This window comes from Monodon monoceros, unplaced genomic scaffold, assembly GCF_005190385.1.
Source record: "Monodon monoceros isolate NGI ecotype Baffin Bay Population unplaced genomic scaffold, NGI_Narwhal_1 Super_Scaffold_7, whole genome shotgun sequence".
Lineage (NCBI taxonomy): Eukaryota > Metazoa > Chordata > Mammalia > Artiodactyla > Monodontidae > Monodon > Monodon monoceros.
In genome coordinates this window covers 86,468,686-86,493,416 of record NW_021703784.1, presented here as the reverse complement: position 1 = coordinate 86,493,416, position 24,731 = coordinate 86,468,686, and positions in this window count along the sequence as shown.

Below are 24,731 nucleotides of genomic sequence, written 5' to 3'. Positions count from 1 at the left end.
TGAGAAATCATCCACTTTAAAAAATAGATCAGTAGATAGGAGATTGTAATAAATGCTGTTTATCTTACAAGTAAAAGAACACTTAGAAAATACTAGTATCAATCTGATGGTCCCTACTTTTCTTTCAACAATATCAATGAAGTAGTGTTAGCAAACACGGAAAACAAAAGCAAACTGTTTAGAGGGATTGAAGAATAAATAGAAAGAGAAGAAATGAAGGCAGGAGGCTAATCGTGATCAGGGTTAACATTTACTTAGCACTTACTGTATACCAGGCATTGTACTAAATATTTTACATATAGTTTTTTTTTATTTAATTCTTAAAAAATAGTACATGAGGTTATAAGGTTACCAACCAACTTTATACATAGTATGGAAAAACAGAGATTAGGATTATGATTTCTAAGGGCTACCCTCTCTAACTTTCAAACAAAAAAGTCTCTTTTGACTCAATATATTTCTCAAGTGGTATCATGTATGTAGACATAACCTCATCTGATGGATTTTGTTATAGTGCCTCGAAAGGTTTCTCAAGAAGAGTCTTTGCAGCATTGCATTTTTACAACCCTGACATGAAGTAGTACAGATTTCCTAATGTTCTTTCTAGGAATTTGAATTCATAGCTTTAACTACTTGGCAGAAAATCTAGTAGGGTATGAAATTTGAAATAAAGCAGGTAAAAAGGCAAAGGGGTGAGCTTCAGTCAAAAGAAACTATGTTAGAATCCCTGTGCCAATTCTAGATGTGTGGCTTCAGAGACCCTTTTTTTCCTTTTCCCTGAACCGCAGTTTCCTCATCTTTAAATTCAAATATTAATACTATTGCTGAATGAAGTTCTTGTGATGACTAAATGAAATGATACACGTGAATAACGAAGTGTCTTATACACTGATGATTATTTTTGAAGAATAATCATGGCACTGATCATGAATAATGTCACTGTAAATAGGATTAGTATTCCATTTACTAATGGTGTGTGTTTAGGCAATGCTGCCAAAAAATAATATGAAGACTGGATGTATATGCATGAGTTCTGTAATAAAGCCCAACTCCTTAATTACAATGAGGTAATAATTTAGAAACATGAATATAGTATTAGGACTCAGGGATAAAGGGTTCTACTGTCAGATTTGCTGTGCCTTTGTGACCTTGGGGATGTCCTATTATTTTTATGACCAGGACTCAATTTTCTCTTCTATTCCATGAAGCAGTTAGGTAGTCGTTAGAACTAAAGTTCTTTTTAGAGCTAACATTCTGTGAACATGGTCAACTTTGAAGTTAGTATTCAGAAAGAATACCAGTCATTCTAGTTTGTTTCAGGAGAGAAGAATGAAAAGAATGCATGATTTAAAGGAACTAAGGTGCCTCCCTCTGACGTTGTCAGCCCCATTGGCTCTGGTTTGGTTCAGATGTTGCTTGATGTATAGCCAAGGCAATATTGGAACGCTATGAAAGAAACTGCAGATTTTCCAAGGATTGTTGCTGACTGCCCCAGTTATTTCCAAATCTATTATAAGAAGAGAAATAAAGCATGAAAATGGGCAACTTCTTCTCCAATAGTTCTCAAATAGAAAAAAGTAGAAGCTTTAGAAAGGCCCCAGGCTCTTCTGTTGCACAGATTACATTCTGCAAATTGATGCAGCACCAACACAATGAGGGGGTGGTAGTGGCGTGGAGGCTTCAGGGCAGTGCCAGCAGCATCCCTATACTCTGCTGTCAAGAGATCTGCACAAGGGGTTCTTCTTCTAGCCCTGGGCAGTTTCCGAACTGAACTTCTGCCTCACTGGCAATAAGGACTTCCATGGAGATGGACCAAGCTGCAAGAATTCAAAAAGTAATCCTCTGTGGCCTTGTCTGCTCTGGACAAGTACATCATGCTCTCATATATAGTCCATAGGCAACTAGCAGGATGCTGGTGTCTCCTGGGCTCAGAACTGATTTTAAAATTAAAAAATCAGTCTAATATTATAAACTGGGCATGTTATACACACACACACACACACACACACACACACACACACACATAAATTTGTTACTCCATTGTGAAAAATTTACAAAAGCCTACTATTTAGGTTCTATCACAAATTCTAACTGCCCAGCTAAAGAAGGTGACATTGTAAAGACTTGAATGGCACATATACAAGTGCAGTTGCTTGGAAATCACATAACATTCAAGAGTGAGGCTTTGTTATCAATAATGTTTCATAGTCATAGGTTTTAGCAGTGGTTCCCCTTCTTCTAACTGAAATATTTTTATTAAAATAGTCTTATACTCTTAAGCTTGTCAATCACTTGCTCTTTTGTATCTTGTGTGGTTACCACTTCTGTTGTTACTTTGTTCCTCTCTAACCCTCTGTTCTCTCCTGTTCCTAAAAGTGGAAATAGTAGTGGTAAGGAAGTCTTTTGTCTCCCTTAAATGGCTCTAAATCTTCTCAATTTTCAGAACCACTGTTTTAGCAGTGTACTTATGCCCAATTCCCTTCTCCAGGCTTTCATGTCTTTCAAAATGTCACTGGGAAGAAAATGTCTTCCTGAAACTCCACGGGGGTCATTCTTGAAATATAACTGTTTGGTTACATTGCTTTACAGAATTCTTTGAGTTAGTGGTTGTTTCTGTTGCTACTGCCGCATAACAAAGTACCCTAAACTAGTGGCACAAGCAGCGATCATTTTGTTATGCTCAGGGATTCACATGGATCCAAGACTTCAGAAAGGGTGCAGCAGAGATGCTGTCTCTCTTCACAGTATCTGGAGGCTCAGCTGAGAAAACCCGACAATTGAGGATGACAACACATGGGGCACTGAAATCATCTGAAAGCTCATTTATTCACAATTCTACAGATTGTGCTTGATGTTTTCACCTCTAGATTTCAGTTTTCCCTTCAGTAATATGGGGGTACTTTTAGTATCTAATTCATAGGTCTGTGGTAAATGTTATATTTTATGTAGGTAGGTAAGTATGTGCATGTATGTTTCACTCTACAAAATTGTTTGAACAAGTGGACAAAAGTTTATTTTATTCACTTCTATAACCATTAAATATCTTGGCACATATAACGTGCTCTTTGAATATTTCATGTGAAAGAATGCCGATAAAGTTCTTATCAAAGTTTCCAGTATAAAATAAAAGCTCCAAAATATATTTTGTATGAAAAAAATATTTCTCAGGTTTTGTTCATTAGGGCATAATTGTTTTGAGCACTGGCACTGAAAATAATCTATCTAAATTCTAATCTCAGCTCTACTACTTGTGGAATATAGGCCTAGTTTCATTATTTGTAAAATAGTAATAATGAAAAAATAGTTCCCATCTCATAGGGTTATTGTGAAGTGTAAATGCACGCAGCAAGTTGATAATGTGTAAACCACTGGACCAGATTTGGCACCATCTCTAAATTTCTTGGGTGTCCTTGTATTGCAGATCAGGGATCAGGAAAAGGGATTCTATGTGAAAAGGACCAAATTCTGGGAGCTCCAGAGAGCAAGAAAAGTAAGGTTGTACCAGTACCGAGAAGATTATAAATGATTATAAACATTTAAACAGATGTTTAAAATACTCATTTATCTACTCTTTGTACATATTGCTATTAAATTCTTCCCTTGTACTACTAGGGGAATCTTTTTAAAGACCCACCTCTCTCAACTCTGCTGTCAGAAATGAAAAAGAGATTTTTCAGGTGTTTAAAGGGGAAAGGCCCTCCACACTTCTTCCCTTTTACTCCTTTTACATGTTGGGATAAGAAGAGAACCCCAGAAAGTGAAAACCCGAGCAGAACAGAACTGGAGGTAAACAGATCAGCTACTAATTCTCATTTGAAAATTCTGTTTTCAGTGTTAAACTTGAAATTTCTGAATTCTTTTAAGCTAGATAAAATTTCTGTCTCAATCTGTATATTGAAGTCACATCTATCACACTCCCACCATTCCTATAAAAACTCTAATTTCCATAATGTAGTTGATTTTGGAGGTTGAGTTTAGATAGAGGCATAAAGTAATCTAATTAAACTAATTGAAAATAAGACATAAAATATCTTAACCTTCCCAGAGACATTTCAATTTTAAATGAGGTGGTTTATTAATAGCAATGAATCTCTAGTTGATAAAATGCCAGGCTGTGTGAGAAAAGAAAAATGGAGAAACTAACATTTATTGAGAGTCCACTATGTACCCAATACTTTGCGTATAATTTTTGTTTGAAAGATGTTTTTTAAAGGCTCAAAGCAGTGAAAACATTTGCGTAAGTCACACAGCTAATAGAGCAAAGCACTCAGAATGAAACCCTCATTTGAACAAATGATTATTTTGCTAACATGTACCAACTGTCATAGCACCAGCTACTGGTTCCTTATTCTGAGCCCCATGATAATGAACTGGAGCAATGCCAAGTAAAAATGAGTACATCTCAACTCATTATATGAGAATATATTTTAATTGATAAAGGTACAATATCGGTTTCATAAACATGAAATATATAGAATTTTTAATAATGTGTTTATGCTAAATGGTAGAGGATTGAACCATTTTCATTGGTTCATAGAATAAGTTCCATATTGTTGGTCTTCTTGTCACGAGTAGGTCTCTTCCTATTTTTTTTTTTTGTTGTTGGGGGGAAGGGCAAGTTGCTAACTTTCCTTCAAAGATACTAACTAGTAGATGTATCTTCTTATCTCTGGAAACCTTTTACCATCCTCATATTCTGTAATTACGTGGCAGGACATGTGCAGTAATATTCATTCTTAGGATTTTCAAAGGTATCTTTGCATTACTGCCTTTGTTGCTATGGAAATAATTTCTTGAGTTATCAACATTTCTCTTTGTGCTGCTTGGAATCCAAATATATTTCCACTGACAGCCTCCTTCAGCATCTAAATGTGATTTCTGCAACCACAATACATTTCCATATTTCCAATATGTAACAATCAAATACCTGGATACACAATTGTATAAAGATACTATGGAATGTTTAGCTTCATATCATCTGATAGATATTTATTTTCTCATTGTCAGAAACTTTAATTTTCATTCCAAACATTGTGGCATCCAGTGGTAGGAGCCAAATAAAAAATAAAGTTCTTTCCTCAAGAATGTTTTGTCATTAAGAACAAGGTCTTTCAGAAAACTTCACTGACTAGGAGAAGCCAAGAAAGCTCAGTAGTATATTAAATAATTATAGTGATTTTATCAAAGAAGATACTGTACAATAACTATCATTATGAAAATACCAAGCTGAAAGTTTTCATTTGTCTTTCACTCAATCAATACAAAGTGAAATTTTCTGGAAAATACTGTCTTCTCTAGCTTCCAAAGTTTTTAAGAAGGGGCACAGCCCTTTGTAGAGTGCAAGATCCATAGCTAATATTTTCTGCTTCTGGTGTTTGGTATTTCCCTAAAAGAAAAGCTCATTAACATTTACCAAATCTATGGCGATGTTCTACCTACTTGGTTCTCTTTCGTATGGACTTGTTTACTTTGTGCTAGTAGTTGTAAAATTACAACATTGCTTTATTGATCTTCTACATCAATATGGTGAAATTCGACAGGATGAGGCAATTTCAGTGAGAAAATTTAAAAGTACTTGAACTCAATTTCAGATGTGGTACTTCCCACCAATTTACAGATAACATGGGAAAATAAACCTTGTTCCTTTGGGAGTCTTCTCTTCCTCATTCAGTGTTAGTGTTTAACATTATTCCAACATTCAATGAGTAAGTTATTTTTGCCTGCAGAATAACTTATTTCATTGTATTTATTATTATTTCTACTTGGGGAAGGGTCTTGGCTCTTCTATGAATCTGAGGTCACACTGGTACTTTTTCTAGACTCTAAATCTTAAAACATAACAAACCATTCGGCAGCAGCATCCACGTGTTAGCATCTGTGTTTATCACCTAGAATCTGTGCTTTCTATGCCATCTACCCTCAAAGAGAATTTCTCAAACACCTGTCTTGTTTTTATTGATTTTATGGAACTCACAGGAGAAATCAAGTATTGCTATGTGTGGTCTCTACCAGAAATGAATTTATGGTATTGCTCAGAGCAAAGAGACCCAGGCAGCTGAGTTTTTCAATTTAGTTTTATTTTTTCTGGGTTTTATTATTTTTAAAATTTTGTATGGAAGCAAGGATTTTTTTTTCCAACAGAGTTACCTGACCTGCCTGAAGACATCAAATTCCAAAGTACAGTTCTTCTCTGACTCTTCGTCAATAGATTGGGACCATTTTACCTGTCTTGACAGTGAAATTGAGTTCAGACAAAAAGACCTACTTCTTTGGACTAACTTATCGTATTGATTGATTGGTCTGATCAATTCTATTAAAATAATCCAAGCAGTCAAGTATCTAAAGACATAAAGGCATGGGGTAATTCTAAAACTCAGACATCTATAATAACATCCTATTGAATTTAAAAGTGAAATGCTATAGACACATAAAGACAGACACCTTCCCAAGATAAGAACATCAATTATCTAATAAATTGCTTTTGTTAAAATAGGAATTTCTAGATTTTTCATTATACAGTTGCTAATAAATGACTACAAAGGTCATCTCACATGATGATAGCTGTCTAATGAGTAAGCTGAGATGGTATTGTAACACTATTGAGTCAGAAAGGGGATTGGTGTCTATCTGGTGTTAGTGCCATTAAGTCTGGATATTACCTTTAACTAAGAACACTAAAAGTGTTATAGCTTCTAGTTTCTTGAATATTCATGGAAAATATTATGCTATAATATGATTACTAAATTATTTAGAATATAGATGTTTTAATTGTTTAAATTCTTGTCATTATTTTGAATGACTGATTGCAAGGTAAAAATATACAATAATGAACAATAATGCACAGAAATTACTCTTCTAACTTTTCATTGTATTAAATTATATTTTTGACATAGAATGATATCAATAACAAGAACAGAGCAAGGAAAAATTTAAATTTTGGAAAGCAGCATAATTTTACCTCCACATTTCTAAGATTCGTGGTTTTTTTTTTCTATTATATGCCTTGAAACATATTCTGCCTGTGATTTATTCAAAACTGCATATCATTTGAAGTGACTTTTATTCCAAGGCCACTTAAATACACCATTACACTCCAATGAAAATATCAGATAATGCATATCTATTTAATTCAAGTACTTTTTTCAGTTTATTCTTTTATATTTTTATTTAATGATTCTTGTACATACAATGGATAACAATGAAGTGACTTAAGTAGACTATATTTATTGTAAGTATTATTTCCTTTCCTTTCTTTGTGTCTAGTCTTGTGTTAGCTTGGCAGAGTAGAGTGGGATCTTTGAATAACAGCTAAACAGTAAATTACGAATATATCTTAGAGGAGAGAACAATGTGTTTGCTTTTTTTTATCCCTTTGAATAAACAAGTCAACATTTTTGAGCACTATTTTTGTGCCATGCACTTTCTGAAGCACTTTATATTATTTATAAAAAAAGACTACATTATACACACACATATCATCTATCTCTCTATCTCTCTATCTATCTCTCTATCTATCTGTCTTTGTCTCTACCTGGATCTCTCTATACTCACACATTTGGATATATTTCTACATCTATATCTACCTATCTACCTAAAACACTTAATCTAATCTTGCCAAAGAGTTATGGCTGCAAGGGATTTTATAACTTGAACTAGTGACTCAGAGAAGCAGGGAGGTTGAAAATTCACTTTAAAAGTAGTTATATTGGCATCAATTCTGAATGAAGTTGGTGGCAGCAGAGTGCCCATTCTGTTGACATGGTAGCTGATCCTCCTTGTAGCAATTATTTCAGAAGACATATGGTAACAAGACTGCTTCTATGGTGCACTGTGGTTTTATTCTAGACTGCCTTGTCTCTTTACCTCCCTGCTTTTTTTAACCCTCATTTATCAGATGTCCAAGCAATTTTGTGAGTACTTGCTATTATTCAAACAAATATCTTTTCTTATTGAGTTAATCAGAGTTAACTGCTGTTGGCTGCAGTCAAGAACCCATGTGACACTATGAATTGGGTTTGCGAGGGGGTTGTAGCAACAGGGTCCACAAGAATTAAGAAGAACTTGGAAGACAGTGAAAATCCTATACATATCCATACATATTTAGTGATAGGAACATCGAAGCCTATGGCACACAGAGGGTAAACTACTAGTTAATGTGTTAATAAGGTACCTAGACAAAGTTTGAGGAACTGAGCTATTTATAATGGAAAATAGTATGAAGGGCATGAGGAATTCAACAATTATTATATGTAATGACTACTTCTAAGAATACAGACAGTTTAAGATAAGAGTGCTGCAATCATGAATCCCCTAAATGTTCAGGTCAAATCACACACTGCAGTCCAGGCAGAGTCCACAAACATGGTTAAAAACCCTTTCATCACTTAGAGGCACAGGGCTGGAGAAGACAGAAAGAAAAATTAGCATTTAGTTCTGAAAGCTGCCAAATTACAACATCAATTGAATTTAGGATCACCAGATCTCTAATACAAAAATTAAGATACTTGACATTCACAAGTGGGACTTGGGATATTTTGTATCTAATATATAGGAGGAACTGAACACCATGAGAGCAAGTTTGCACCTTCAAAATGGAAAACATATGAAGAGTATTTATGGAAATGGATTCTGAGATAGTCCAATCGAAATGAAAAGAGTATAATTTTCAGATTATGTGGAATTAAAATAGATGTAATCACCAGAGAGTTTGGATTCAATATTTTAGTTTTAATCTTTCCAATTGCTGCCTACATGTTTCTCTGAGACCTCAATTCACAATTCACCAATGGTGCATGGTATAGGGATTCCACATGACAGATTCTTTAGAGAAAGGTAGAGGGAAGAATCTACATATTTTAGAGGATATGTCTGCAGATTTTGTCTTTCCTTTGCAACTTACTAAAAGACACAGTTTTCACCCCAAGGACTTGAAAAGTTTGCTGATGACTGGAACTGCATATTTTTTAAAAAGTGCTAGACTCATTTTTCTCTGTAAATCATGGATACTAATAAGAGACTTTGATGCCTGAAATAGGTTTCCTGACTTCAATGGGTTTGGAAGGACTTTGGCAGAATCCAAAAATTTATCATAATATTCAGCAGAGCTAAGGATTAGAGGATTTTGTACTTTAGTAATCTTTGGCTAAGGCTAATTCATCCTGATTTCCTGGAACTCAACTTTATTAGCTTGCTAACACCCAAGATAATGTGTATAGCTGAAAATCCTCTTGATATAGTAAACATTGAATCAATAAAACAGAGAGGCATATTCTCACATAAAACTCTTTAAAGAAAACATAGGAGGAAAGCTCCTTAACATTGGTCTTGGCAGTGATTTTTCAGATATGATACCAAAAACTCAGGCAACAAAAGCAAAACAACCACTACCACCACCACCATCGTAAGTGGGACTACATCAAATTTAAAAGTTTCTGTACAGCAAAGGAAACCATCTCCAAAATGAAAAGGCAACCTACAGAATGGGAGAAAGCATTTGCAAATCATGTATCAGATAATGGGTTAATAACCAAAATACATAAGGAGCTCACAAATCAATAGTAAAAGAAAACAAAATAATATGATTTAAAATGGGAAAAGAACATGAATAGACGTTTCTCAAAAGAAGACATACAAATGGCCCATAAGTATATGAAAGGTGCTTAACATCTCTAATTATCAGGGAAATACAAATCAAAACCCCAATGAGGCATCCTAACACCTATTAGGATGGTTATTATCAGAAAGTCAAAATATAATAATAATTGTTGGTGACATGTGGAAAAAAGGGAGCCCTTATACACTGTTGGTGGGAACGTAAATTGGTACAGCCATTATGGAAAATAATACAGAGGTACCTCAAAAAATTAAAGATAGAACTATCATATAATCTAGCAATCTCACTTCTGGATGTACACCCAGAGGAAATAAAATCGCTCTTTTAAAGGGATATCTGCATTCCCATGTTTATCACAGCATTATTCACAACAGGCAAATATGAAAAAAAGCTTAAGTGTTCATTGATGGATGAATGGATTAAAAAAGATGTGATACACACACACACACACAGTAGACCTATAAGAAAGGAGACCCTGCCATTTGCAACAACATAGATGAATCTGGAGGGCTTTATGGAAAAATAAGCTCTAAAAAAAAGAACAGTAATTCATATTATCACTTATATGTGGAATCTAAAATAGTTGAGCTCATAGAAAACAGAGGGTTGAAGGGTGGTTCACAAGGGCTAGGCGGTGAGAGAAAAGAGATTTCGGTCAAAGGGTACAAACTTTCAGTTATAAGATGAGTACGTTCTAGAGACCAAATGTACATCATGGTGACTATAGTTGATAACAATGTATTGTATACTTGTAATTTGCTAAGAGAGTAGATCTTAAATGTTTTCAAAACACACATACGAACATGCACATACAGATAACTATGTGAGGTGATGAATATATTAATTAGCTTGATTGTAGCAATCATTTCACAATGTATATGTATATCAAATCAGCATGTTGTACACCTTAAATATATAAATTTTTAAATTTGTTAATCATACTTCAATAAAGCTAGAAAAAAAAAGAGAACAGTACACAAAAAAGAAAAGAAATTTGAATTCATCCCTAAACCCAGTATACAAGAAAAGGGGATTTATTTGTTAGAATTCTCAAAGACAATGGATAACTAAATAGTGTAGTTGGCTAAAACACAATGAGCAGGGAAAACAAATTCAAATGTGGAATAATTGACTTTTCTAATAAGGACAAATGGTTGCACTTTTTTGAACCCTATTTCCTGCTCTGCAATTAACTACTTCCCATAATAACTGATAACAGACACCTTTCATTTACTTCAAGAGAAATTGCACCTGACTCATAGTACTGTAACTTGGCCGTTGTGCATCACAAAATAATCAAACAGTAGTTTAATTCCAGTACATTTCCAGTGTCCAGGACATTCAGTCTTAAAATCACTACACAGAATAATAATAATCCAGATCAGGATTGGGTTTCATTGAGATTAGGTGAGTGTCTTGTCAATCTCACCCAATCAAAGATTCAAAAGACTTTGAGGAACTCAGTTTATCAAGATCATCCTGTTTTACTTATGGATTAAAGCTAAATGTTATATGTAAATATATAGATTATGTAAAATATATATGCATATTATACGTATATATTTACATAAAACATTTTATATAAAATACTATATATACTCTTTATACATTATAGTACATTGGAAGTACAGTGTGATATGTGTATATTGTATATCGTAACTTCACATAAAATTTATGTATATAATAAATTGGGTCTTCATTATTATATATAATATATATCAGTATATATTAATTTTATATTAAGTACTATACACACTTGAATATATGTATATATTTAACCTATATAAGACACATATCATGACATTATTAAACATTATTTAAACTATATACATATGTTTTCATAGCTTATAGTTAGTCATTTTTTTGGCTTAATTGATCCCTTGATATTTATCAGATATGCAAACCCTTGATGTATTTTTGAAAACGAAAACTTTTATGACAGGGACTTCCCTGGTGGTCCAGTGGTTGATTCCACACTTCCACTGCAGGGGGCACTGGTTTGATCCCTGGTTGGGGAACTAAGATCCTACATGCTGCGAGGCCAAAAAAACCCAAAATAAACGAAAAAAAACCTCTTAACAACAATCTGACGGTCTATTCCATGGCATGTATTCCAGAAATAAATTACATTTAAATTTGAGAACAGCCTGCATAATGTGTTGATTCATTTCTTAAAATACTTTTTTAATATCAAGGGACTCACTATCACCATGTAACTGGGTGTGTGTGGGTGTGTAAAGGGCATATATAAAATTTGAGTGGGAGAATAATATGATGCATTGAAACTGGATTGAAGAGGGTGCTAGACTTGTTAATCACCCTTCATTGTATGTTCAGAAGATGTAAACCCTATGGCCAGGCATTTGCATACTAAAAGCAACAATATTGAGTTTACCCAATATATAACATGAAGGATGGAAATATTTTATGTATGAGTATCACTTTTTTAGTTAGGGTAATTGTTTCTCCTGTGGATAAAGCCAATTAGCTAACACAGATGGTTATCCCAATTACCAGGTAAACTTAGGATGGTGCTGTCAAGTCTTTTTTCTTTAGGACTAGTTATTGTTTATCTTGAAAACATGTATGTAATAGATTGCTTTTGCTTCACTATATAAAAGGGTGAGATTTCTTTCTGTCTTTGTAATCTCTTAGTGGATTGCCTGTGATGTGCATCACCTTCTGGTTTAATGTTTATTCAATAATATAACTGTTTTCTTTCTCTCCTACCTTTGTGGAGATGATTTCTGGGTTGGGAGATAGTTTTGTTTTTAATCATATATTCCTAACATTACTAATTTACTATCTGTACTTAAAAAATTATGAATTTTGTTTATCACAAAATATTTAATTACTGTTCTTACTGAACACATAAGTTTTTCCTATTGTTCTGTTTATTTGACTTTCTTGTTTTTCACGACAGATTCAAATGTTCTCAAAAAATACAACAAAAACATTTTATATCTCTCTCTTCTGAAAACAGAGTGGTGGCAACCATAAGATAGACTAGGACTAAAAAGGACATGGTGATGTCATATCTTTAGTCCAACTATCTTGAGACCAGAAGTTGAAAAATTAAGGCTCAAGGGACACATCTGTGTTCTCTTTCCACCTTCAGGGTGAAAAGCATTTAGCCAGGACTGAAAATATAAAAACATATAATCCCTCTTAAGTAATTCCAGACACGTACGCAGAGGGGACATTTGGGAATGTCCTTCAATAGACCAAAATGCAGCTGGTAGACATTATAATATTCTTCTAAATTTTAATGCAATTTAACTTTTATACTAATAGAGTAGTCCATAAAATAAAGAAAAGTATTTCGTTTTGGAAATGTCATCATAATGGAAAGGCATTGGCTCTAACCATGACAATGCCATTTAAATTTATCTTGATGATAAGGGGGAAGAGTCAAGATGGTGGTGTGGGAAGACACAGAGTTAACGTCTCCCCACAACTAGGGCGCCTGCTGGCCGCTGGTGGGGGACTCTGACCCCAAGGAGATGGCAGGAATCCCAAAGTGAACCAGTAGGACGTAGGGGGACCGAGGGGGGAGGAGAAGTGGAGGACAGACAAGATCAGCACCCCTGAGGCCAGGGAGATCAGGAGAGGCAGGTGGGAGGGACTCTCTGGAAAGAACCGGAGAGGCGCAGAGGGAGAGCACCTGGCCCACTCGGGCAGGGGAGCCTGCTGAGCTCCCAAGCCACTTCCCTCCCATCCAAAGCCCCCTCCAGGCCGTGAGGATCCTGGGGACAGGTGGGAGGGCCATCCAGGAGGAGCAGGAGAGGAGCGGAGGGCGATTGCCCCACTCACTTGGGCACCAGGAGCCTGCTGAGCTTCCAGGCTGGTCCCCTGCTCTCCACCCACACCCCCAGCCCCCCCATAGCTGCATTGGTCCTGGGGGCATAAGAGGGAGGCCAGGGAGATCAGAAGAGGCAGGCAGGAGGAGCCCTCCCAGAACCCAACCAGAGGAGCAGGAGAGGAAAGGAGGGCATTTGCCCTGCCCACTCAAGCTAGGCTCCCAGGTGAGGTCCCCTGCCCTCTGAGACCAGGGTGGGGGTCACACCTGGGCCATTTCTGTTCCTTGAGCCTAAGCCCCACACCCCACAGCCATCCAGGGCCTTTTCCAGCTCTGTGGGTCCTGAGCATTAGCCGTGCCCACTGCCCAAACCTCGCCCTTGATTAGGCCCTGCTCTCCACAGCCAAGGCCTTCCACCCCACCTTTTTTTTTTTTCTTTCCCTCCTCCTCTCTTTTACTATTGTGGTACTGATGGACCTTCTGGTTGCTGATTCATCTATATTTTTATTTTTACATTATTTCTAACATATCTCTTAGTTTCCCAGTCTAATTTTATTTCTTACTTTGTTCTTTTTTTTTTGCCACCCCAGGCAGCTTACGGTATCTTGATTCACGAGCCCGGGATCGGGGGGGAAGCTCCTGTGGTGGGAGCTCCAAGTCTGAAACACTGGACTAACAGAGAACCTCAAACCCCAGGGAATATTCATCAGAGTGAGGTCTCAGAGGTCCTCATCTCAGCACCCAGTCCCAGCTCTACCTAATAGCTTACAAACTCCATTGTTGGAAGCCTCAGGCCAAACAACCAGTAAAACAGGAACACAATCCCACTCATTAAAAATAAAAAAATAAATGAGATGGCAAAAAAATATGTCACAGATGAAGGAGCAAGGTAAAAACCTACAAGACCAAATAAATGAAGAGGTTATAGGCAATCTACCTGAAAAAGAATTTAGAGTAATGATAGTAAAGATGATCCAGAATCTTGGAAGTAGAATGGAAACACAGACTGAGAAAATACAAGAAATGATTAACAAAGATCTAGAAGAAATAAAGAACAAACAAACAGAGATGAACAACACAAAAACTGAAATGAAAAATACACTAGAAGGAATCAACAGAAAAACTGAGGCAGGAGAACAAATAAGTGAGCAAGGATCTCATTCAGATTCGATGGAGAACTCAAAAGCTTTCAGACAAACAAAAGATAAGAGAATTCAGCACCACCAAACCAGCTTTACAACAAATGCTAAAGAAACTTCTCCAAGTGGGAAATGCAAGAGAAGAAAAAGGCCCACAAAAACAAACCCAAAACAATTAAGAAAATGGTAATAGGAATATACGTATCAATAATAACCTTGAATGTAAATGGATTAAATACCCCAACCAAAAGACACAGACCGGCTGAATGGATACAAAAACAAGACCAAAATATATGCTGTCTACAAGAGACTCACTTCAGACCTAGGGAAACATACAGCCTGAAAGTGAAGGGATGGAAAAAGATATTCCATGCAAATGGAAATCAAAAGAAAGCTGGAGTAACAATACTTGTATCAGATAAAATAGGCTTTAAAATAAAGATTGTTACAAGAGACAAGGAAGGACACTACATAATGATCAAGGGATCAATCCAAGAAGAAGATACAACAATTATAAATATATATGCACCCAACATACGACCACCTCAATACATAAGGCAAATGCAACAACCATGAAAGGAGAAATCAACAGTAACACAATAATAGTAGGGGACTTTAACACCCCATTACACCATAGGACAGATCATTGAAACAGAAAATAAATAAGGAAACACAAGCTTTAAGTGACACAAGAGACCAGATAGATCTAATTGATATTTATAGAACATTCCACCCAAAAGTGGAAGAATACACTTTCTTCTCAAGTCCACATGGAACATTCTCCAGGATAGATCACATCTTGGGTCACAAATCAATCTTGGAAAATTTAAGAAAATTGAAATCGTATCGGGTACCTTTTCTGACCACAACACTATGAGACTGGAAGTCAATTACAGGAAAAAACTGTAAAAAACACAAATACATGGAGGTTAAACAGTGCACTACTAAATAACTGAGAGATCACTGAAGAAATCAAAGAAGAAATTAAAGTATACATAGAATCAAATGACAATGAAAACACGATGACCCAAAACCTATGGGATGCAGCAAAAGCAGTTCTAAGAGGGAAGTTTATAGCAATTCAATCCCAACTCAAGAAACAAGAAAAATCTCAAATAAGCAATCTAACTCTAAACTTAAAACAACTAGAGAAAGAAGAACAAAGAAAACCCAAAGGCAGTAGAAGGAAAGAAATCATAAAGATCAGAGCAGAAATAAATGAAAGAGAAACGAAGAAAACAATGGCAAAGATCAATAAAACTAAGAGCTGGTTCTTTGAGAAGATAAACAAAATTGAAAAACCATTAGCCAGACTCATCAAGAAAAAAAGGGAGAAGACGCAAATCAATAAAATTAGAAATGAAAAAGGAGAAATCACAACTGACACTGCAGAAATACAAAGGATTATAAGAGACTACTAAAAACAACTATATGCCAATAAAATGGACAACCATGAAGAAAAGGACAAATTCTTGGAAAGGTACAATTTTCCAAGAGTGAACCAGGAAGAATTAGAAAATATAAACAGACATATCACAAGTAATGAAATTGAAACCATAATTAAAAATCTTCCAACAAACAAAAGTCCAGGACCAGATGGCATCACAGGCATATTCTAACAAACATTTAGAGAAGAGCTAACACCAATCCTTCTCAAACTCTTCAAACAAATTGCAGAGGGAGAAACACTCCCAATTTCATTCTACGAAGCCAGCAACACCCTAATGCCAAAACCATAAAAAGATATTGTCAAAAAAGAAAATTATAGACCAATATCACTGATGAATGTAGATGCAAAATTCCTGAACAAAATACTAGCAAAAAGAATGCAGTAACACATTAAAAGGATCATACACCATGATCAAGTGGGGTTTATCTCAGGAATGCAAGGATTCTTCAAGATATGCAAATCAGTCAATGTGATACACCACATTAACAAATAAAGGAATAAAAACCATACGATCATCTCAATAGATTCAGAAAAAGTTTTGGACAAAATTCAACACACATTTATTATAAAAACTCTCCAGAAAATGGGCATAGAGGGAACCTACCTCAACAAAATAAAGGCCATATATGACAAACCCACAGCAAGCATCATACTCAATGGTGAAAAACTGAAAGCATTTTCACTAGGATCAGGAACAAGACAAGGATGTCCATTCTCAGCACTCCTATTCAACATAGTTTTGGAAGTCCTAGACACAATAATCAGAGAAGAAAAAGAAATAAAAGCAATACAAAACGGAAAAGAACAAGTAAAACGGTCACTATTTGCTGATGACATGTTACTATACATAGAAAATCCTAAAGATGTCACCAGAAAGCTACCAGAATTAATCAATGAATTTGCTAAGGTTGCAGGATACAAAATTAATGCACAGAAATCTCTGGTATTCCTATACACCAACACTGAAAAATCTGAAAGAGAAATTAAGGAAACACTCCCATTTACCACTGCAACAAAAAGAATAAAATACCTAGGGTTAAACCTGCCTAAGGAGGTGAAAGACTTGTACTCAGAAAAGTATAAAACACTGATGAAAGAAATCAAAGATGACACAAACAGATGGAGAAATATACTATGTTATTGGCCTGGAAGAATCAATATTGTGAAAATAACTATACTACCCAAAGCAATCTACAGATTCAATGCAATCCTTATCGAACTATCAATGGCATTCTTCTCAGAATTAGAACAAAAAATTTTACAATTCGTATGGAGACACAAAAGACCCCAAAGAGCCAAAGCAATCTTGAGAAAGAAAACCGGAGTTGGAGGAATCAGCCTCCCTGACTTCAAACTATACCACAAAGCTACAGTAATCAAGACAGTATGGTACTGGTACAAAAACAGAAATATAGATCAATGGAACAGGATAGAATGCCCAGAGATAAAACCACACACATATGTGCACCAAATTTACGACAAAGGAGGCAAGAACATACAGTGGAGAAAAGACAGCATCTTCAATAAGTGGTGCTGGGAAAAATGGACAGCTCCATGTAAAAGAATGAAATAAGAACACTACTAAACACCATACACAAAAATAAACTCCAAATGGATTAAAGAGCTAAATGTAAGGCCAGACACTGTAAAACTTTTAGAGGAAAACTTAGAAAAAACACTCTGACAAAAACCACAGCAAGATATTTTTTGACCCACCTCCTAGAGTAACAGAAATAAAAACAAAAATAAGCAAATGGGACTTAAATTAAACTCAAAAGCTTTTGTACAGCAAAGGAAATAATAAACAAGACAAAAAGACAACCCTTAGAATGGGAGAAAATATTTGCAAATGAAACAACAAAGGATTAATCTCCAAAATATACAAACAGCTCATGGAGCTCAATATCAAAAAAACAAACAATCCAGTTAAAAAATGGGTGGAAGACCTAAATAGACATTTCACTAAGGAAGACATACAGATTTCCAAGAGGCACATGGAAAGATGCTCAACATCACTAATTCTTAGAAAAATGTAAATCAAAACTACAATGAGGTATCACCTCACACTGGTCAGAATGGCCATTATCAAAGAAGCTAGAAACAATAAATGCTGGAAAGGGTGTGGTGAAAAGGGAACCACCCTACACTGTTGGTGGGAATGTAAATTGATACAACCACTATCGAAAACACTATGGAGATTCCTTAAAAAATTTTAAAAAGAACTACCATATGACCCAGCAATCCTACTACCAGGCATATACCCTGAGAAAACCATAATTCAAAAAGAGACATGCACCCCAATGTTCATTGCAGCACTATTTACAATAGCCAGGACATGGAACCAACCTAAATGTCCATCGAGAGATGAATGGATAAAGATGTGGCATATATATACAATGGAATATTACTCAGCCATAAAAAGAAATGAAATTGAGTTATTTGTAGTGAGGTGGATGGACCTAGAGTCTGTCATACAGAGTGAAGTAAGTCAGAAAGAGGAAAACAGTTACTGTATGCTAACACATATATATGGAATCTAAAAAAAACAAAACAAAACAAAAAAACTGGTAGTGATGCACCTAGTTGCAGGGCAGGAATAAAGAGGTAGACCTAGAGCATGGACTTGATGATGTGGGGTGGGAGGGTGAAGCTGGGGCAAAGTGAGAGTAGCATCGACATATATACACTACCGAATATAAAATAGTTGGCTGGTGGGAAGCAGCAGCTTAGCACAGGATCGGTTTGGTGCTTTGCAATGACCTAGAGGGGTGGGATAGAGAGGATGGGAAGGAGGCTCAAGAGGGAGGGGATATGGGGACACGTGTATGCATATGGCTGATTTGCTTTGTTGTGCAACAGAAACTAACATGGTATTGTGAACCAATTATACTCAAATAAAGATCTATTAAAAAATACATTTATCTTGATGTGGAGTCACTTTAATTCTATGAATTTTTAGGCTTTCCAATATGTAGCTGGTTATATGACCATTTTCACATAGATTTTTATTGATGCTATTAAAATGCCTTGTTACACCCTCACATTATCTATATCTCTTGAATGGTATAGATTTTATGACCAGAAAAAAATAATAAAAGCAGAGGTATTCACAGAAAGGACTGTAATAAGTAGCTGTTTTCATTTCTGCCTTTTTGTGATGCAGAATCAAGGAAAAGTACATAATCTGAGAGGAGGCAGAGAACTAGAGCACTTAGCTAGAGGTATTAAGTGAATCTATATAACAAAGGGATGAGCTAATTAGAAAAGTAGGATCCCTAGAACGAACTACATTTCATAAGGAATGCAGAAGAGACTGAGGTAAGGGAGGTGGTCAAGATTGGTAAATAAGAATCTCTAGAAAATAAAAGGCTTGAGAAAATTGAGGAAAGGACAAGTATTAGAATTGTCTCTAGGATTCCTCCTGGAATGTTATTTAAACAATAGAAGCCTTTTTAGAACTCATTTTTTGCTTTTGAAAAGTGTTTTGTGAACATGATAATATGTAGGGATTAAGCCATATCGGGCCAACTTCAGTAGGTTTACAACTGAGGAGACCAGGGGACTTCTCAAACGTAAGTAATGGTCAGGTGCATCTCCTCTACACGAGCCTGAGTCAAATTATTGAACTACGGGACACAGTAGAGGCTTTAATTGTGAGACACTGTGATTACTGGAATAATTCAACACCTTCACAGTTTTCTGGAAAGAATGAAAAACTCAAAAGTTGCAAATTATGGAATATGGGTTATTTGAAACTGGATGTTCCAAGCAGATAATTTATTCAGTGATGCATAAGCTCACTAAGTTTAGGGAAAAACACTGAGAAGAGGTAGACTTGAAAATAATTTTCACTCCCTGTTTATTAACACATTGAAGTGTGAGCCAGATTTACAAGTGTGAGCCAGTTTACTAAAGCTAATTCAAGGCCATTGCTGGGTTCTATTACTGCGAATACAACAGACTGAGGGACAAGAACAATGTTAATAGACCAATGAGAAAGCAAACTGTGGAACAGCTGGCATAGAAACCAGCATTAGAAAAACTTGAGAAGTTGGAGGTACTTAATGATCTAGGATCCAAATAAAGTGATTTTGAATTATGGTTAGACTATGCCTCAGAAGTCACAGGAGAAGAGACAGGCTCAGAGGAAAAAGACACTGCCAGCTTGTGAGAGTTTACAATGACTAACATAAGGTCAATTTTGACCAAAATCCATAAGGTCTGGCATTTATGTATAAAACAAGTATTTGACAGGTTGGACGGTGACTAGAATTCATAAAATTCTATACAGCATGCCAGTGACCCAGGGAAAATTGTTCTGTCTGTGCTCCAAAGGGAAGAACTATGCTAGTGGGCTATCTGCCAGCAAACCAGGGAATGAAGCTTCAAAGCTTGGAAGCACTTAAGCTAAAATTACATGGGGATGATATATACAGTCAGAAAAAGATAAATAATATTGTCATAAATAATAATTTCTGCTGTGAAAGGTAACCAAATTCTGTCAGTAATTGTAACCTTGGGGATGGGAAAATGGTAGGCAGATGTGGTGGTCAATAAAAGATCAGAAGCAATGAATGTAATGCAAACCATAGATATCTCTGGGACTCAATGAGTTGAAATTTGCTAATTTTATCTCAATACATCTGGCCGTTCTATAACCTTACACTATCCAACCTCACCAGTCATCCACCTTTATTTTTATAGTTGATCAGAATTTTTCCCAAGGAAATACTGATAATAAGTATTGAGAGGAAATCTCAGTCTATGGAGCATTTTCTCTACAGGACCATGAGATGCTTTAATACATGATGGAATATTAAGCAATTCTTTTTCTCCAAGCCCATTACACTGAATGGTTCATGGGGCCTCTTAAGACAGGGACTTAAATATTTTTATCTTTAAAATTTTGGTTTAAGTTTTCATGATTTGTCTAAAGAACAGGTAAGCAATGCCAGAGAGAACAATAAATCTTTTCCACAATATTTTTTTTTCTCATTTTGCTTTAGGAACGGGAGCAAAGAAAAAAATATACACAGGAGAAGAGCAAATGCTTAGCTCAAAAAAGCTGGTCTTTGAAGTAAACACGTCTTTTTCCTCTGCCCTATCCTTGAAAATTAAGTGATTTGGAAGAAGAGTTGCAGAAGAGTGTCAGCTCCTTGTTCAGTATAAATAGTATATTTCCACAAGAGACTAACCAGGACAATGAAGGATTCACAAGAATGCAGATGGAAGAAGCCAAATAAATTAAAAGGTTGACAGCGTTTCCCTGAGTCAGAAATTCATTTCCATATTAAGGTTAAAAAAAATCAGGGCCTTCATATTCTCACAATCCAAATATATTTCCTGTATGAGAAAATAGCAGAAGAAATGGAGTTAGTGAGGCTGCATACAATCTCTGTCTGAAGTTACTGTTTCCATTCATCCTTTACTCTAAGTAAACTAGTCTAGAGATTTTAATCTTAGTAGACAGTAGGTTGTCAAATGAATCCATTTAACAGTGGGAGGTGAGAAGGAAGAAGGAGATACACTGATATAAAAAGTCTTTGAAGATGTCTTAGCAAGACAGTAGGATCTTGCCACAGACTTTGATTTTAAACAGTGGCTAAATTAAGTTCAAATAAAAAAGGTCCATGTATCTTAAAATCATATTCTGTGAAAGGAGAGACTAGTATAGCAACAAAATGTATTCATACTTACTTTTTATAAAAGGCAATGTCATTTTATTGTAAACTACTATAAAACCCTGTATGGGGTTTTTAATGTGCCTCTGATTAGTTGGATATATAGTACATGGCAGGTGAGAAATAATTTCCCCATATAGTGTGATCCTTCATTTCTCAAGAAACAAAGGAAGTTATTTCCAATTTATTTCTGTAATGCAAAAGTAGTGCTTTTTGTGATCTGAATCATGTATGTTTGGGAATCGGTAAGTATGTATGGCTACTTAGAGAAATATATTTATCATAAGACATTAAGATATTAATAATGTATTAATAGTGTATAAGTATAATAATAATGTATAATGTATAATAAATTAAGACATTAAAATATGTCTTATAAAATAATGTCAATAAAATAAAATATATAATAATGTATAATGTATAATAATAATGTATAATAAATTAAGACATTAAAATATGAACATATAAGCAATGATCCTCTTGAATCCCTCATTTGCTGAATTTATCTGCTAGCTACAATTTATTTTTCACCCCCAAATTAATACTCATAGTGATTTTGAGTTTATTCACGGACATATGTGTGTGCATATCCAAAAAAATTTAAGTTGCACTATGCACACTTTACCAGCTAAGGTCAAACAAGGCATTTATACTGTAAAAATGTATCATTTTTTATTTATTTGGTGCCATGTTTTTGCATTTATGTGCTTTTTGTTGATTTCACTATTTAAAATGGCTCTTGAGTGTATGTAGTACTAAAGTGTTGATTAGCATTCCTAAGCACAAGCTGTGATGTGCCTTATGGAGAAAGTTTTCATGTTTGATAAGCTTCATTCAGGCATGAGCTACAGTACTATTGGCTATGAGTTCAACATTATTGAGTTAACAATATAATATTAAAGTGTCTTTAAACAGAAACACATAAAAAACAAGGTTATGTATTGATCTGCTGATAAAATGTGACCAAAGGCTCACAGGTACTTAAACCTGTATTTTTTCTAGGAGAAATCGTTCAGTATTACCATTTCAGTGTTGGTAATGAGAAACCTGTGCACCACAATGAGAAGCTCACGCACAGCAACGAGGAGTGGCCCCCGCTTGCCACAACTAGAGAAAGCCTGCGCACAGCAGCGAAGACCCAGTGCAGCCAAAATAAATAAATAAATTTAAAGGGGGAAAAAATTTTTAAAAAATAGGGTCTTTGTGGTTGTAATCAAAAAAAAAAATGAGAAGAACATAATTATCATAGTCAGTTTGGGCTGTTGTAACAGAATACCATAGATTAGATGGCTTATAAACAACAGAAGTTTATTTCTCGCGGCTTTGGAGCTGGAAGTCAAACATCAGGGTGCCAACATGGTCTGGTTCTGGTGAGGGCCTTCATCTGAGCTGCAGACAGTGACCTTCTCTCTGTGTCCTCACAAGGTAGAAAGGGAGAGAGGGAACTTTGGGTCTCTCTCTCTCTCTGTTTTTTTTTTTTATACAGCAGGTTCTTATTAGTTATCCACTTTGGGTATCTTTTATAAGGGCACTTAATGCCTATTCATGTGGGATCCACTTTTATCTGATTATAAAAGGACTCTTAAGATCTGGGAGAAAGTTCTGGGTTCTGGGTGGAGAACTGGATAGAAAGATAGCATGCATATCATGTGGGATGCTGTCAGCATGACATGAGTCTGAAATTGCACATAACTGTCCAGCACACCTGTGGCTAATATCACAGGTGAGACATGAGACACCAAAGGCATTTGAAACCCCAAGTAAGCTTGAGATCTTACATGAGCATATGGGGCATGACAGATACTTAAATATTATTAGGATTTTATTTCCTACCAACATGAGTGGAGGATTGAGGCAGAGTAATTTGATTTCAAGTATTAAATAAATGTAAGAAACTATTTTACATGTGAGGCCATATATTTACTATAAGGCTAATAATTCAAATATAAAGCACTGCTCTGAGCAAATACTTGTCTCTTAATGTATTTACTTTCCATTTTCTATATTCTTTTTTACTGCTTATTATGCAAGGTCATCCTTTAACTTCTACCTAAAGACATGAGAGAGTCTACTGACTTTCTTTTTTAACATCTTTATTGGAGTATAATTGCTTTACAGTGCTGTGTTAGTTTCTGCTGTATCACAAAGTGAATCAGCTATACATATACATATATCCCCTCCTTCTTGCATCTCTCTCCCACCCTCCCTATCCCACCCCTCTAGGTGGTCACAAAGCACCAAGCTGATCTCCCTGTGCTATGTGGCTGCTTCCCACTAGCTATCGATTTTACATTTGGTAGCGTATATAAGTCCATGCCACTCTCTCACTTCATCCCAGCTTACCCTTCCCCCTCCCCGTGTCCTCAAGTCCATCCTCTATGTCTGCGTCTTTATTCCCGTCCTGCCCCTAGGTTCTTCAGAACCATTTATTTTTCTTTAGATTCCATATATATGTGTTAGCATACCATATTTGTTTTTCTCTTTCTGACTTACTTCATTAAGACATCTGCAGAACTAGTAATTATAGTATTGATGAAATCACCATCATTTATTGTCACTATGTTCCAGGCATTGGATAGGATTATTTGTTTTGTTTCGTTATTTTATTGAGAGCAATTTGAGGTTCAGTGAAAAATGGAGGGGAAGGTACAGAGATTTCCCATATACACCCTGCTCACACATTTACAGCCTCCCCTATTTTCAACAACCCCACCAGCATGGTACATTTGTTACAACCAGCAAGTCTACACTGACACATCATAATCACCCGAAGTTCATAGCTTACATTACCATTCGCTCTCGGTGTTGTACCTTCTATGGGTTTGATAAATGTATAATGACATGTTCATCATTATAGTATCATACAGAGTGTTTAGACTGCCCTAAAAATCCTCTGTGACTGCCCTAAAAATCCGCTGTGCTCTGCCTATTTATCCCTCTCCCTCTGCCCCAAACTCTGGGAACTAGTGATCTTTTTACTGTCTACATATTTTGCCTTTCCCAAAATATTATGAGATTGGGATAATAATAGTATATAGCCTTTTTAGAT